Genomic DNA, 13427 nt, shown 5'->3' with positions numbered 1-13427 from the left:
TCACCACAGAACTGAAAAAGGTGAAGTAAAGGGAGAAATCCTGAAAATGAAAAAAAGTTTTGGAAAAGGAAAATTCAAGAGATTAAAAATGAAGCAAGGCTTACCAACAATTTTATGTGAAGTTAAAAAGGGCCAGCAGAGCTTCTGGGCTCTCACTCTCACATTAAAAGTTAAAGTCTTTAATACAGACCCATCCAACTGTTTCAGTTTTGGCCAACAGCTTGGCATGGCTGAAATAAATGGATGTTCAACCAGTGAACATACAAATGCAAGATTCAGGGGGCACAGGTCTCCAAGTACAAAATGAATTCAAAATCACACAAAGCTACAAGGGCTGAGAGATCAGCAAGACTCTTTGCTTTGAATAACAAAACCACATTGCTTTTAAGCAGAAATTCATGCATAAGTTAATTTTCCAGACAAAGTAGATGCAGTCTTACCAGAAGAAAGAGTAAACCTGCCAGTAATCTCAAGATAGACAGGATGATCATCTTTAAATATATAAAAAGGAAGCGAGAGGCCACATTTAGCCTAGGCCCCTTAGAGAATGAGGCAGAGAATGGCAAAGCAGTTGAATAAGTACTTTGCATCAGTTTTCACAGCAGAAGATACGAATAACATTCCAAAAGTTTTAAATAATCAAGGAGTGAGAAGAGGAGAGGGATTAAATACAATAACTATCATGAGAGGAAAAGTGCTCAGGGAAAGTATTGGAGCTTCAGACCAATAAATCCCTTAGTCCTGATGGGATACATCCCAGGTTATTAAAGAAGTCACTATGAAGATAGTGACTGCATTGACAGTAAACTTCCAAGGATCCTTAGATCCTTAGATTCTGGCAAAGTTCCAGATAATTGGAAAACTGCCTATGTAATACCTTTATTTAAAAAGGGAACGAGGCAACAAACAGGTAACTGAAGGCCAGTTAGCTTAACATCAGTTATTGGGAAAATGTAAGAGCTTTTTATAAAAGATATAATAGCAGAGCATTTAGAATAATATAACACGATCAAGCAGAATCAGCATGATTTCACAAAGGGGTATTCATACCCAACAAATTTATTAGAACACTTTGAGGAGGGAACAAGCAGGGTAATTAAAGGGAGGCAGTGAAACTAATATATTTAAATTTTCAGAAAATGTTTGATGAGATAACACACATTAGGCTACTTAATAAGATAAGACCCCAATGGTGTTGGGGTTAGAGGATTGGGTAACTGGTAGGAGACAGCATTGGGAATAAGAAAGGCAACCAGTAATTAGCAGGGGTCACAATTATTTAAATGTATGTTAATAATTTGGACGGAGAAAATGAATGTGTTGAAGCCAAGTGAATGTGATGGCACAAAAATTGGTGGGAATGTAGTGGTGAAGATGACTACAGTGTGCGCAGTGGGAGATAGACAGGTTATATCAGTAGACAAAATCTTGGCAAATGGAATAATATGTGAGGAAATGTGAGGAATTGCAACTTGACAGGAGCAATAGAGGAGCTGAATATTACATAAATGGTGAACAACTTCAGAAGCCACAACACAGAGGGACTTTTTTTCAATCATGGGATTTGAGCATCCCTGGCTGGGTCAGTATTTATTGCCAGTCACCAGTTTGAGAACCTTGAGAAGGGAATGGTGAGTTAAACCACTGTAATCCATGTGCTGTAGGTTGACCCACATTGCCATTAGGGAGGCGATTCCAGGATTTTAACACAAAGACGTTGAAGGAATTGAGAAATATTTCCAAGTCTCAATGGTGAATAATTTAGAGGGAAATGGAAGATGGTGGTGTTCCCATATATCTGTTGTCCTTGTGTTTCTAGATGAGAGTCGTCATGGGTTTGGAAGTTGATGTCTGACTTTCCTTGGTGAATTCATTTGGAAGTCCAAGTGTATGAATCACAAATTCAGCAGGTAATCGGGAACACAAATGGGCTGTTGGTCTTTATTTTAAAGGGAATAGTGCATATCAATAGAAAGATCTTGCAAGAACAAGAACAGAAGTTGTGGGAGAAAGTCAGTAGATCTGACCACATCTGTGGAGAGAAAGGAGAGTTTCAAGTCTGGAGACTCTCTTTATCAGAACTATTGGTAGGTAGGAACAAGTGGAATTGGTGAAGCTGAAGTTTTTTGTTTGGGGTGAAGTGGGGCGGGTGGGTTGTGAAAGAGGAGATGGGGGAAGGTGAGCAAGAGATTGTGCATAGCAGGCCAGGGCAGAAGAAAAACTGATTAAGTGATGCTAAGAGTTGTTAGTGAGAAAAATGGATTAGTTGTGCTGAATGTAACCCATGTAATGTAATAATGGGCCTTGGAGAATATGGGAATTGGCGTCTGCTAAAAGTAACCTGTGACAATAGGACAATAGTGGGGGGGAGGGTGAAAAAAACATATCAAGGATCTTTCTAGAGGACCATTGACTTCAATAACTTTAGAGCTTGATTCCATTCTTCCATGTTTTTAACCACCCCACACCCGTATCCTCTTTTGACATGGATGTTTTTAGCAGGCACTACTAGTTTTATTTTAAGGTTATGAGGGCAGGGTGGAGGGGCAGATCTTGGATACGGAGGACGGTTTATGCAGAAAGCTTAAGTAGGTTGGTCCGATTCGCATTGGTATTTAGAAGGAGAGATGAGCTTATTGAAACATACACATTTCTTAAGTGAATTGATAGGGTAGAGATGGAATGGTTGTTTCTCCTATGTGACAGTCTAAGACCAGAAGATATAATCTCAAGGTAAGGAAACACTCCTTTAGGATGGAGATGAGAAGGAATTTCTTTGTAGAATGTAGTGAATCTGTGACATTCTTTAGCTTAAAGGGTTGTCAAGCTAGATCAATAGGTGTATTTACAGCTCAGAGGGATAGACTTTTAATCGTTATGGGAATCAAGGATGCTAGGAAGAAGGCAGGAAAGTGGAGTTGAGGATTATTTGATCAGCCATGATCTCATTGAAGGGCAGAGCTGACTCAATGGACTGAATAACATACTTCTGCTCTTTTAACTTATGGTTTAAAATGGCAAGGAATTTTATCAAAAAATTCCCTTAAATTTTAAAGCTCTAAGAAAGTTCCAGCAAGAGTATCATTTTACATTACATAAGGATGCCAAGCGAATATGTTTACATAAGCATAGGCAGATATCAACGTGTTGTTGAAGAAAGTGAAGACACGGCCTAGCAATGCATTACAGAGTGGAGTAATATCACCAGGTAAAGGGCCAACAAGGTGCTGTTCAGTGCTGGTAACAGGGCTGAAACCCAATGGACAGCTCAGATTGTGTGTCAGCCTCAAATAACTGAACAAGTTGGTCCAGACAGAAGTTTGTCTGTTTCATCTGTGGTATTCAGTCTAGTAGAAATAGTCAGTCTTTGATTCTTCTTGAAAATAGATATGAGCAGTGGATTTTGGAAAATATTACAATTCAAGGCTGTTTACCAGTTTTATCATAATATTCTAGTGATTTTATTAGCAGTTAGAATTATCTTTTAATTCGGCTTAGAGTTACCTTTTAGAATTTTGTCAGCATAGAAATTTTGCAGCATGCACTGTTTGAAATGCTTGAAGGTAAGTAATATATAATCTGTCAAGTGAATGGCATATTGATACATGATATGATTAGCTATGCATGATTATAGAGTCTGGGAAGTTTTGAAAACACTGCTTAATGCAGGCCTTTCAATCAACAATGAGTGTCAATTTGTAAGGATGGGGACATGTCCTTGGGTCGTGTCATACATGTGAAACACATCATGGTAGATCGCAGGATGACAATAGCTCTGCAAGTTCCCACAAGCATGAATGATCAACCAAGTGGGGAAGTTCATTTCAAATTTTGCTACTGTCTCACAGATTTGAAGAAATCTTTTAAGGAAGGTCAATGGCTTTGGTGTCTGAACAGATATTTTGAAGATAAAGGAGAATTATTCTGATCAGATCACTACAATGTCAGATTGCCCCCAATAATGGCTGCAGATCATCATCCACATGATTAGGTGTCATTCTATTTCAGACTGATAGAAACAGGAGCCTGTCATTTTCTCACCAAGACCCCTGTTAGAAACAAAGTAATGCTGGCAAATGGGACTAAATAATTTAAGATATCTGGTTGGCATGGATGAGTTGGACCAAAGGTTCTGTAAGTATGCAACTATAGAGAAAGAGTTAGCAGTTACATGGTGTGGTGAGCCGCACACATACTGAGATTTTATGAGGAAAAAGACTAAAAACCATTAGCTACATAATTGGGATCCAAAGAAATAGTGACTGGGAATCCTGAGTTTCAGACTCTGATTAATTAAGTATGATGATTTGATAGTCTTCATTCCAGGGAAGGTACAGGTTACAAATGATGCACCAAACGTAGCAACATTGTGTTAAGCTGAAGTGTACGTTTTGGTCTTCAATGAAGAGGCAGAATTATTTTTCCGATGTTAACAAACTCATTTACATTGAAACATAGAAAATAGCAGTAGGACCAGGCTGCATCATTCAGTATGATTGTGGCTGATCATTCAATTCTGTACTGTTACCTGCTTCCTCCCTATACACTTTGATCCCTTTCACCCTCAAAACTACAAGTAACTCTTCCTTAAAAGCATTTAATGTTTTGGCCTCAACATCTTTCTGCGGCTGTGGCTCACCTGTTTTGTTGGTGAAGTTACAGGAAATTTGTAAAGCTCAAATAGCAGGTGCAGAATGCACCAGAGTCAGACAACGTTTACTTGATCATTGATCCAAATATAATCCAACAAATCAGATCTTAATCAAATATCATGAACAGAAGCAATGCTTAACTATAATAGAAAACTTACCAGCGTTTGAGCACTGATTATAATACCAAAATTCACAAGAGAAGGAATTCTAAGAAGAATTCTTAGAGGCCATCTAAATACAGAGCACAACTGTCTCCTTGTGGTGGATAGGCAGTGCAATGGAAATAGAGAATTTCCTATTGTCTTGCCATATATGTATTTTCAATAGTCAGGTCTCAACAGACAGAGCCAGCAATGCTTTCAACTCCTCCAGATAAGCCTTGGCAAAGGTTGGGATTAGATTAATTTGATTTTCAAGGGAAAGCATGTGTGTGATACTGGTAGATTATTACTCCAGATGGACAGAAATTTCAAGGCTTTATACAACCTCAGCTGAGTAATTGATTACAAATTGAGGGAATCTTCTCTACACACCATTTCCCTGATGCGGTTTCTAACAATGGTCCACAATCCATGAACACAGAGTTCAGGAAGTTCACAACAGTGACAGGTAACTAACAGGTCACAAGTTCTCCACTTCATCCACAGGCAAATGGAGAAGCAGAGTGAGTGATAAAATCCATGAGCAGCCAAAAGCACAACTTGGGAATTTGTGTTATTAAATTACAGATTAACATATTTGTGTAATGGATATTCACTAGTGGGGTTACTCATGGGCAGAAGACAAAATACAGTAATTAAAAACTGAAAGAACCGTGGGTGCTTTGAGTTAGAAACAAAAAAGCAGAAGTTGTTGGAAAAGCTCAGCAGGTCTGGCAGCATCTTTGAAAAGAAGATGCTGCCAGACCTGCTGAGCTTTCCCAGCAAAATACAGTAATTCACTTTTGAAGGCAAAATGTCAGACAAAATGTATCATCTCAAGCTCATGACGAATTGAAAATAATTTGAGAAGTGATACAGTTCCACAGAGAACCTTTTTCAGACTTGTTACTGTGCGGATGGTTTGGATTAGGAATAGAAAGTCAGAAACCAGAATAACCGCTGCACCTTGTGCATATTCCTGAAGGAAAATTCAGGAGAAGCTGGGAACACACATTGATCCTACTCAAACCGAGGATAGTGACCAAATGTCATTACCATGGAACATGGGACATCGGGAAAAGAACAACATGAACCAGCTCAAAAAGGGTTTCAGAAGTGTTGGAAGACCATCAGCTTCATTGTAGAATTGTGCAAACCAGAAAGATCTGCACCAAGGCTCGATGTTAAATGATGGGAGTTTGAGTGGGAGAAAATGATGATAATGTAAATAGTTCAACAAAATTGTTGACATTATGTAAACAAAGAAGTAGAGAGATACTTGGTTGGGGGCAAATGTCATAAAATGGGTATGTAATGTTAATGATGAGCATGTACATGATGACGTAACCGACATCAGCAATCATTTGCTGTTGAGGTTTTAAGAAGGGAGGAATGGAACAACTGTATTTGAAAGCTGTCACCTAATTGGTATATTAGAATGTAAGAATTTTGTAAACTTGCAATCTGAGAATAGTTACTCCTAGGTATGGCAAAGGACAGAGGTGCAGCAGACTCACATTAGGAATGGTCTAGCTAAGTGCAGCAGCCTCAACTGCAGTGGACACCCAACAGCCAGACCCTAAAGAATCCATAAGGGTAGAATAATACAAACTCAAATCTATGGAGGCAGCACAATCCTGTGGTGACAACATCATAGAAGGAAGACAGAAATTAATCAAGTTCAAAAATAATTAAAATATCAATGCCTTTTGCTGAAAGTAAGTTTTGGATTACCCTCTATCCTCCTTATTAAAGGTAATATTAAATATTAATATCATTAATATTATACATTTAATAAGGAGGAAAGATATTGATAATATTAATAGCAACATCTGAAGATGGATCACTGGATCTGAAATGTTAACTCTGTTTTCTGTCCACAGATGCAGCCAGACCTGCTGAGTTTTTTCAGCAATTTATGATTTTGTTTTTTATTTCCAGCATCTGCAGTTCTTTGGTTTTTAAAAAAATAATATTGATGAAGTTTGGGTGGCACTGTGGCAAAACTCCAATGTCAATGCTCTATTATTTTTGCTTTTGGTGAACATTCATTATTGATGCTTTTGCCTTCATTCTGTCTCTGATTAATTTATCGCCATCAGACACCAAACATCATAGATGGATTTCCTTTTTAATTTCCACCAGCCAAGAAAGGGGGTGGAGTAGAGACGAAAGCTAGTTAACTTGAGGTTTACACTTTTCTACAGCAGTGTAGGTAATGTTAGGAGCTCAGCAAAATGGGGAGAATCAAACATGTGACTAGTATTGCCTGGCTGCTGTTCCAAAGTGCTACACCACTTTGCTGTTCCCTATTGTGTAATGTTTACACATGTGTACACTTACTTCTCAGTATGCATGAACACACATAACAAGGAAAATCCATTTAAAATATTCTCAAATACTGAAATGTATAGTTTAATGTAAAAGAGAAACCTCAGATTTTCAATGGAAGAGAAAAAGAGTTAGGCTTGAGGATGAATGTCTGAAACATCACAATTCATGATTAATATTTATCAACATATCGAAATGCTTCTTCAGAAGCTGTTAGCCTTCAGTGTAACTTTGCCTGTTCAATTAACCTGTTAGAAAATTGTGTACGAGAGCTGGTTGAGCATGCTGGATGGAAGTCAAATTAAAACCTCCGGTTTGTTGAAGAGGAGCTGAAATTTGTTCTTTTTTAGTTCAAAGGTAGATTTGTATTGTGTTAAGCAATTGTCATGTTTGTTAGATAAACTTGAAGATTCTTCTTTGAAACATACTCTGATGACTGCATAATTGTTAAGTTAGCTAGACACCTCAGCAGGAGACTGATATGGCACATTATGGGTGATATTTTGAGAAAGCTGCTTAGCTTTCAAATCCTTAAAAATTCAGTCAGTTTAATTAACCTGGCAACAATTCTGAAATCTGGTTGATATTACCTTCTGTGAACGTAGCATCTGCTCAGCTTTACAGTTGAACAAATCCAACATTCTTATCCCTTTTACTTAAATCATCATGATATCTCAAGTTGACTTTGGAGATGCTGGTATTGGACTAGGGTGTACAAAGTTAAAAATCACACAACACAGGTTATAGTCCAACAGATTTAGTTGGAAATACTAGCTTTCAGAGTGCTGCTCCTTCACCAGGTGGTCACATTGTATCAATGCCGCCTCCTTGCCACAACTATTGAAAATTGTCCCACTGTTTCAGCTTTAAGCTGAATCAGCTAAATCCTATGCTTTTTTTGTGAACTCTGAGTTCAGCTTATTTTTTGGAGATATTTCTGCTATGTAGCCTAATGGGTTTTCTTACCAACTTGTCTATTCCCAGTCTACATCTACCAACTATCTATTCCTTCCCTATGGGATTCCACACATCTGATTCCTGTCCCATCTTACCATATGCTGTTCCACGAGCAACTTGGCACTCAGCAGATAACTTGGAATTCAACAGCATCCCCTGTGCCCAGGCTATCTTTAAAAGCCCGCTGTGCACCCAGATAAGTGCTGTCAATCCAGAGTTGCCCTGTGACATTTGCCTCAAATATGGCAGATGGGGAAGTTGGCACCTCGCTGTATGGACAGGGTCCTGAGGTGATGCACAGGTAGGAATTCTTTTCTCCCCCAGGATCAGGAATGGAGGCCATGACACCGGAAGCCAAGATTGCCACCTGGATTAAACCAGTCTCAGCCGCCTGCAGGCACAGTATTGTGGGATGATGTTCAATGGCCTTTTCACTTCGCTAGCTTTTTACCATCTTCTCTCTGATAGCTCACACTCACTCTCCCTCTGCTATTGCAGCCACTTCCCACCAAGGCTCATGCTCTGCCACTTTCACTATTGCGTGCAACATTTCCTTCACTCACTCTCACCCACCGCAACATCAAACCCTATATGCCCTCTACACTGTCTGCCCACTTGCTCAGGGAACCTCCCTACCTGCTCCAAAAGTAATAGCTGTGACACTTTCATCTTTGTTGTATCTGTCTCTCTCTTTCTCTCTCTCATTCCTGGAACAAAACTGACCCATATAGAGCAGAAAGACTCAATGGATATTCAGTTCCTCGCTCCTTATGTGCAAAGCATCCTGACTCTCACTGCCCTGAGAGATTGACTGACAATTTCCAAGCCCCTGGTCTAGTACCGGAAGCTTCCCTTGAATTTTCCTGGGAAGACCTTGACTTACCAAAGAGGAAACAAGGAAGAGTCTTGGCACTCTCTCATTTTTTACAAGAGGTAAATTGGAAGTATTTTGTGAAAGCTTTACTCCCAACAGTTGGATTATGAAGGTTTGGATCATCTATGAGAAGTCTTGAATTAAGTGGACAAGAAAGATAATGCATTATATGGTGATGAGGCACAGTTTAAATTTGGAAAACAGATGGTCATCCATAGAGAAACGTACCTTGAACTTAAAAGGATTGTCTTAAGTGATTGACAGAATTTAATTTGGGAATTTCTGGATTGATATTAGTGTTTAGATTTTACTCAGGTGTCCCAAATGTACAAGCTTCTGAATTATTATATGAGAATTCTAAGGAAATGGATACACTCATTATGAATCCAAAGAATTTGTATTTTAGTCTTGTGATGAATGTATTGCTCATAGACACCTATGATTGTACTATGTCCTCCTTTTAATAACATCAATATCCTTCTTTCCTCATGCAAGTCATCCCCCCCTGCCATATTCATCTTCCCAACTTACCTTCCGGAGTTCCTGGCTTCTGTCTTTCTGATGTCTGAAGAGTCAACATTACTGGCGCTGCAGGAATAAAAAACAGAAAAGTGTTCAGAGTGATGGGGGAGGAGTGAACATAGTAAGGGAGTTAGCAAGGAGGTAACATGACTCTAGCATTGTTGGGGAGATGCTGGAGGGAGAGCAAACTTAATTGTGAGTGTGGAAGATGTGAACATAATTGGAGATGGAGGTGTAAGCATTGAGTGTAAGATGTGTGTGAACGTATCAGGGAGCGAGTGATGGTGGAGAAGGTTCGGGTGGGGTGAATGTGGGTATTTGTTTTGCTGTGGGAGGGGGGCAGTATTATCAGGGAAGGAGCGAAGGAGTGGGCATGGGGAGGTGGTGTGGAAGAGGATGAACATTGTGGTTGGAATGTGGAAGACAGTGAACATGGGAGGGTGTTGTGGAGGAGTGGTGGTGAGTATTATTGTGTGAGTGTGGGAGCGAGGTGAACAATGTTGTGAGGGGGTGAGCATTGGTATATGAAAAGGGAAGACCATTGCCATGAGGCTGTAGGTGGTGGGCATTGTCATTGGGGTGTGGGGACTGGACATTGTCATGAGGTGTGAAGGGAGGTGGGGGGTTAAGCGTTGCTGTGGGGATGGGGGTGTTGGGCACTGTGATGGAGATAGGTGAGAAGTGTGGGAATTGTCAGGAGTGTGTGTGAGGGGTGAGAATTATTATCGGGATGGTGTGTGAGGGGTATGTGAGGGGTGAGCGTTGTCATGGGGTCATGTGTGAGGGGTGTGGGAATTGTCATAGAAGGGACAATGACTTGTTCATTTGAAAATCAATTAACTGAAGTCAGAGGCTTGTGACTTCAGTTCATGATAGAGGGGGACATAGTGTTGCTTCACTACATGGCCTTTCCAGTTCTGCTTTGTTGTTTAAGGTAATGGTTCTGAATGCACTAATGTTGCATTAAGCTTCACACAATCTTTGGGTAGAGGCAATTGAAATTGACCCGAGTTCCTGAGAGGAGCAGATGTGTTCTGCACAGCTTCTGATGGTCCTCATTAATGATCCCTGGCACCTCAAACAGTCCTGCACTTTGCAACCAGATGGCCATCATCAGTAATTGAACCCTCACTGCCTGGAAGTTATATTCCAGAAAAATCTCAACCTCCCTGATGATTCAAAGTGATTCCAGTTGTCCCTCCAGCTCAGAAATCCTGAGCTCAAGACATGACCTACACTCATGGTTCAGCATGACATATGTCCTGAAGTTCCCATGCAATTCAGGAATTGCAAACAACAGATATCAGTTAGCTTTCCATGATCTTACTGAGGAAAAAAAGAACTTTTACAGCACAGTGAATGGATTGTAGCAACTCTAAATTTAATTGTTGCCTTTGACATGCTGTGCATTAATATCCATAATTTTAATTTCAGAACTGTTATACTTTCCTGATTGAAATTTTAATATTAGGTTAACAGTAGTTTACTGTAAGCAACAGCCCCAATGCTAGGCCATTATGCTACCTCCTAATATTGTTTCTAGAAAATATTCCATGTATGATAACATTTCTCTTAAATTGTGGCTGGAATTTTAGTAGAATTCTTCTGTTATGTTCATTGGGAGATCAATGTAGTATCTGCCAAAATTGTGGGAGGTGTTAGAGAGACCCAAACATATGGTTCCCTACTTACATGTAAGTATAATTGTTAGTGAGGTTTGAGAAGATTTGTAGCTCAGGTTGAGGTTCTGAATATAGATTTGCTCGCTGTAAATAAACCATCCAGCACAGCGAGCAAACCTACATCCAGAAATATAATTGTTTTTGCTGATTTAGAACAAAATCCCTCATGGTTTTCTACACTATAAGATTTATTCTTGTCTGCCTTTGTTTGTGTAAAATTTGTGGCATCATCTCATTGGCTTGTTTCTGCAACTGTTCTTCATGTAAAGGTTTAACAGAAGATTGAGCATCCAAAACTGTGCGAAGGGACAGAGATTTCCTTGTCAGAAGCATCGAGTCATACAAAATAGAAATAGCCCATTTAGCCCACCCTGTCTATGCTGACCAACAACACCAAACTATGTTAAGACCATTTGCCTGCACTTGGTTCATAACCTACAATGCCCTGGCATTCTCAGTGCACATCCAGGTGCTTCTTAAATGTTGTGAGAGTGCCTGCCTCCACTACGCTCTCAGGCAGCAGGTTTCATAGTTCTACCATCCTCTTGGTGAAAAACCTTTTTTCTCAGATCTCCTTTAAAGCACCTGCTCCTCACCTTAAACGTATGCCCTCTGGTCTTGACACGTCAGCCATTCTCACAATCTAGTTTGTATAAGCCTAATTGTAATTTTGTATGCCTCAATCAGATTCCCCACCCTACAACCTCTTCTGCTCCAGGGAAAATTAACCCAGATTATCTAGTCTGTGCTCAAAACTGAGACTTTCCATCCCAGATACTATCTTGGAGAACCTGCTCTGCACCCTATCCAGTGCAATCATGTCTTTCTGATAGTGTAGTGACCAGAACTGCACACAGTATTCCACCTGTGGCCTAACCAATGATTTGTAGAGTTGTAACAAGACTTCCTTGCTCCTATATTCTACCCCCTAGCTCATGGTGGCAAATATCCCATATGCCTTCTTCACCAGCCTGTCTGCCTGTACTGACACCTTCAGAGATAGACTGGCTTGTACACCAAGGTCCTTTTGCTCCGCAGTCCTCTCTAAGGTCTTGGTATTCATAGTGTATGTCCTTGCCATAATGACCTCCTAAAATGCATCACCTCACACTTACCAGGATTAAATTCCATTTGCCATTGCTCTGCCCAATTTATTATCTGATCAATACTAGGCTGTAGCCTGAGACCATCCTCATCATTATCAACACCACCACCAATTTCCATGTCATCTGCACATTTATTAATTATACCTTCTATATTTGCATCCAAGTCATTAATGTACCTAACAAACAGTGATGGTCCCAACACTAATCACTATGGTACACTGCTGGTCACTGTCTTCCAATCACTAAAGTTAAAAATCACACAACTCCAGGTTATAGTCCAACGGGTTTATTTGGAAGTACAAGCTTGTGCATTCAAATGAACCTGTTGGACTATAACCTGGCATTATGTGATTTTTAACTTTGTCTACCCCAGTCCAACAACTCCAAATCATTCCAATCACTAATATATTATATACTAGGAACACAGCTCATATAATTTAACCTTCCTAAATCACGATTTAAAATGGAGTCTCATGGCTGGGAGTGTAAAGTTTCAAATTCTGTGCTCTGGAAGGATTGAGAAGAGGCAGAATAAAAGTATTTTGACTGTTGCCTCATAAGTGAATTGTATAAGTTTAACAATAACTTTCCCGTTGTAGCCTTAGTGCTTATTTATAAAACCTGAGATAGCCAATACTTCTCTCCAAACTTTATCAATTTGTTGTATTTTTCAGATTTGTGCATCTGAATAATAGGTTACTCTGATAATTTACTTGGTATATATTTCAGTCTTTATATTTGCTTGCTGATATATTACATTATGTTCTGTGTGCTAAATTTCATGGAATATCAATCTGACTAAACATTTATGCCTTTCTACAGTTATAGGATATCTTTGTCACAGTCATTACAGTGGCAAAAGTGAGGACTGCAGATGCTGGAAACCAGAGTTTAAATTAGAGTGGTGCTGGAAAAGCACAGCAGGTCAGGCAGCATCCGAGGAGCAGGAAAATCGATGTTTCGGGCAAAAGCCCTTCATTACAGTGTCTAAGTCTGTGTTGTCTGCAGCTTTTATTATTGTGCCCCATATTTCCAAATTCAGATTATTTGCTTTTGTTTTGCAAAGCGGAATGGTCCTTATTAGGACTGTGAGAAGAACATATTTTATTAAGTAATCTATTTTATGTTCAGGACTCCTTTTTGTAATTAACAAAGATTTTGCA

At 39.5% G+C, this 13427-nt stretch overlaps 1 protein-coding gene across 6 annotated transcripts in view; it reads left to right on the top strand.

Annotated features, from left to right (window-relative positions):
- Positions 1 to 13427, top strand: part of pde1ca (phosphodiesterase 1C, calmodulin-dependent a) — a 653944-nt gene that overhangs the window by 410344 nt on the left and 230173 nt on the right. The gene's annotated exons all lie outside the window — the stretch shown is intronic.

This window comes from Chiloscyllium plagiosum, unplaced genomic scaffold, assembly GCF_037043375.1.
Source record: "Chiloscyllium plagiosum isolate Xiang-an unplaced genomic scaffold, Cpla_swu_hap1 HiC_scaffold_4, whole genome shotgun sequence".
Lineage (NCBI taxonomy): Eukaryota > Metazoa > Chordata > Chondrichthyes > Orectolobiformes > Hemiscylliidae > Chiloscyllium > Chiloscyllium plagiosum.
Note: the sequence above shows the minus strand (reverse complement) of the source record. Positions and strands in the feature narration are given on the sequence as shown.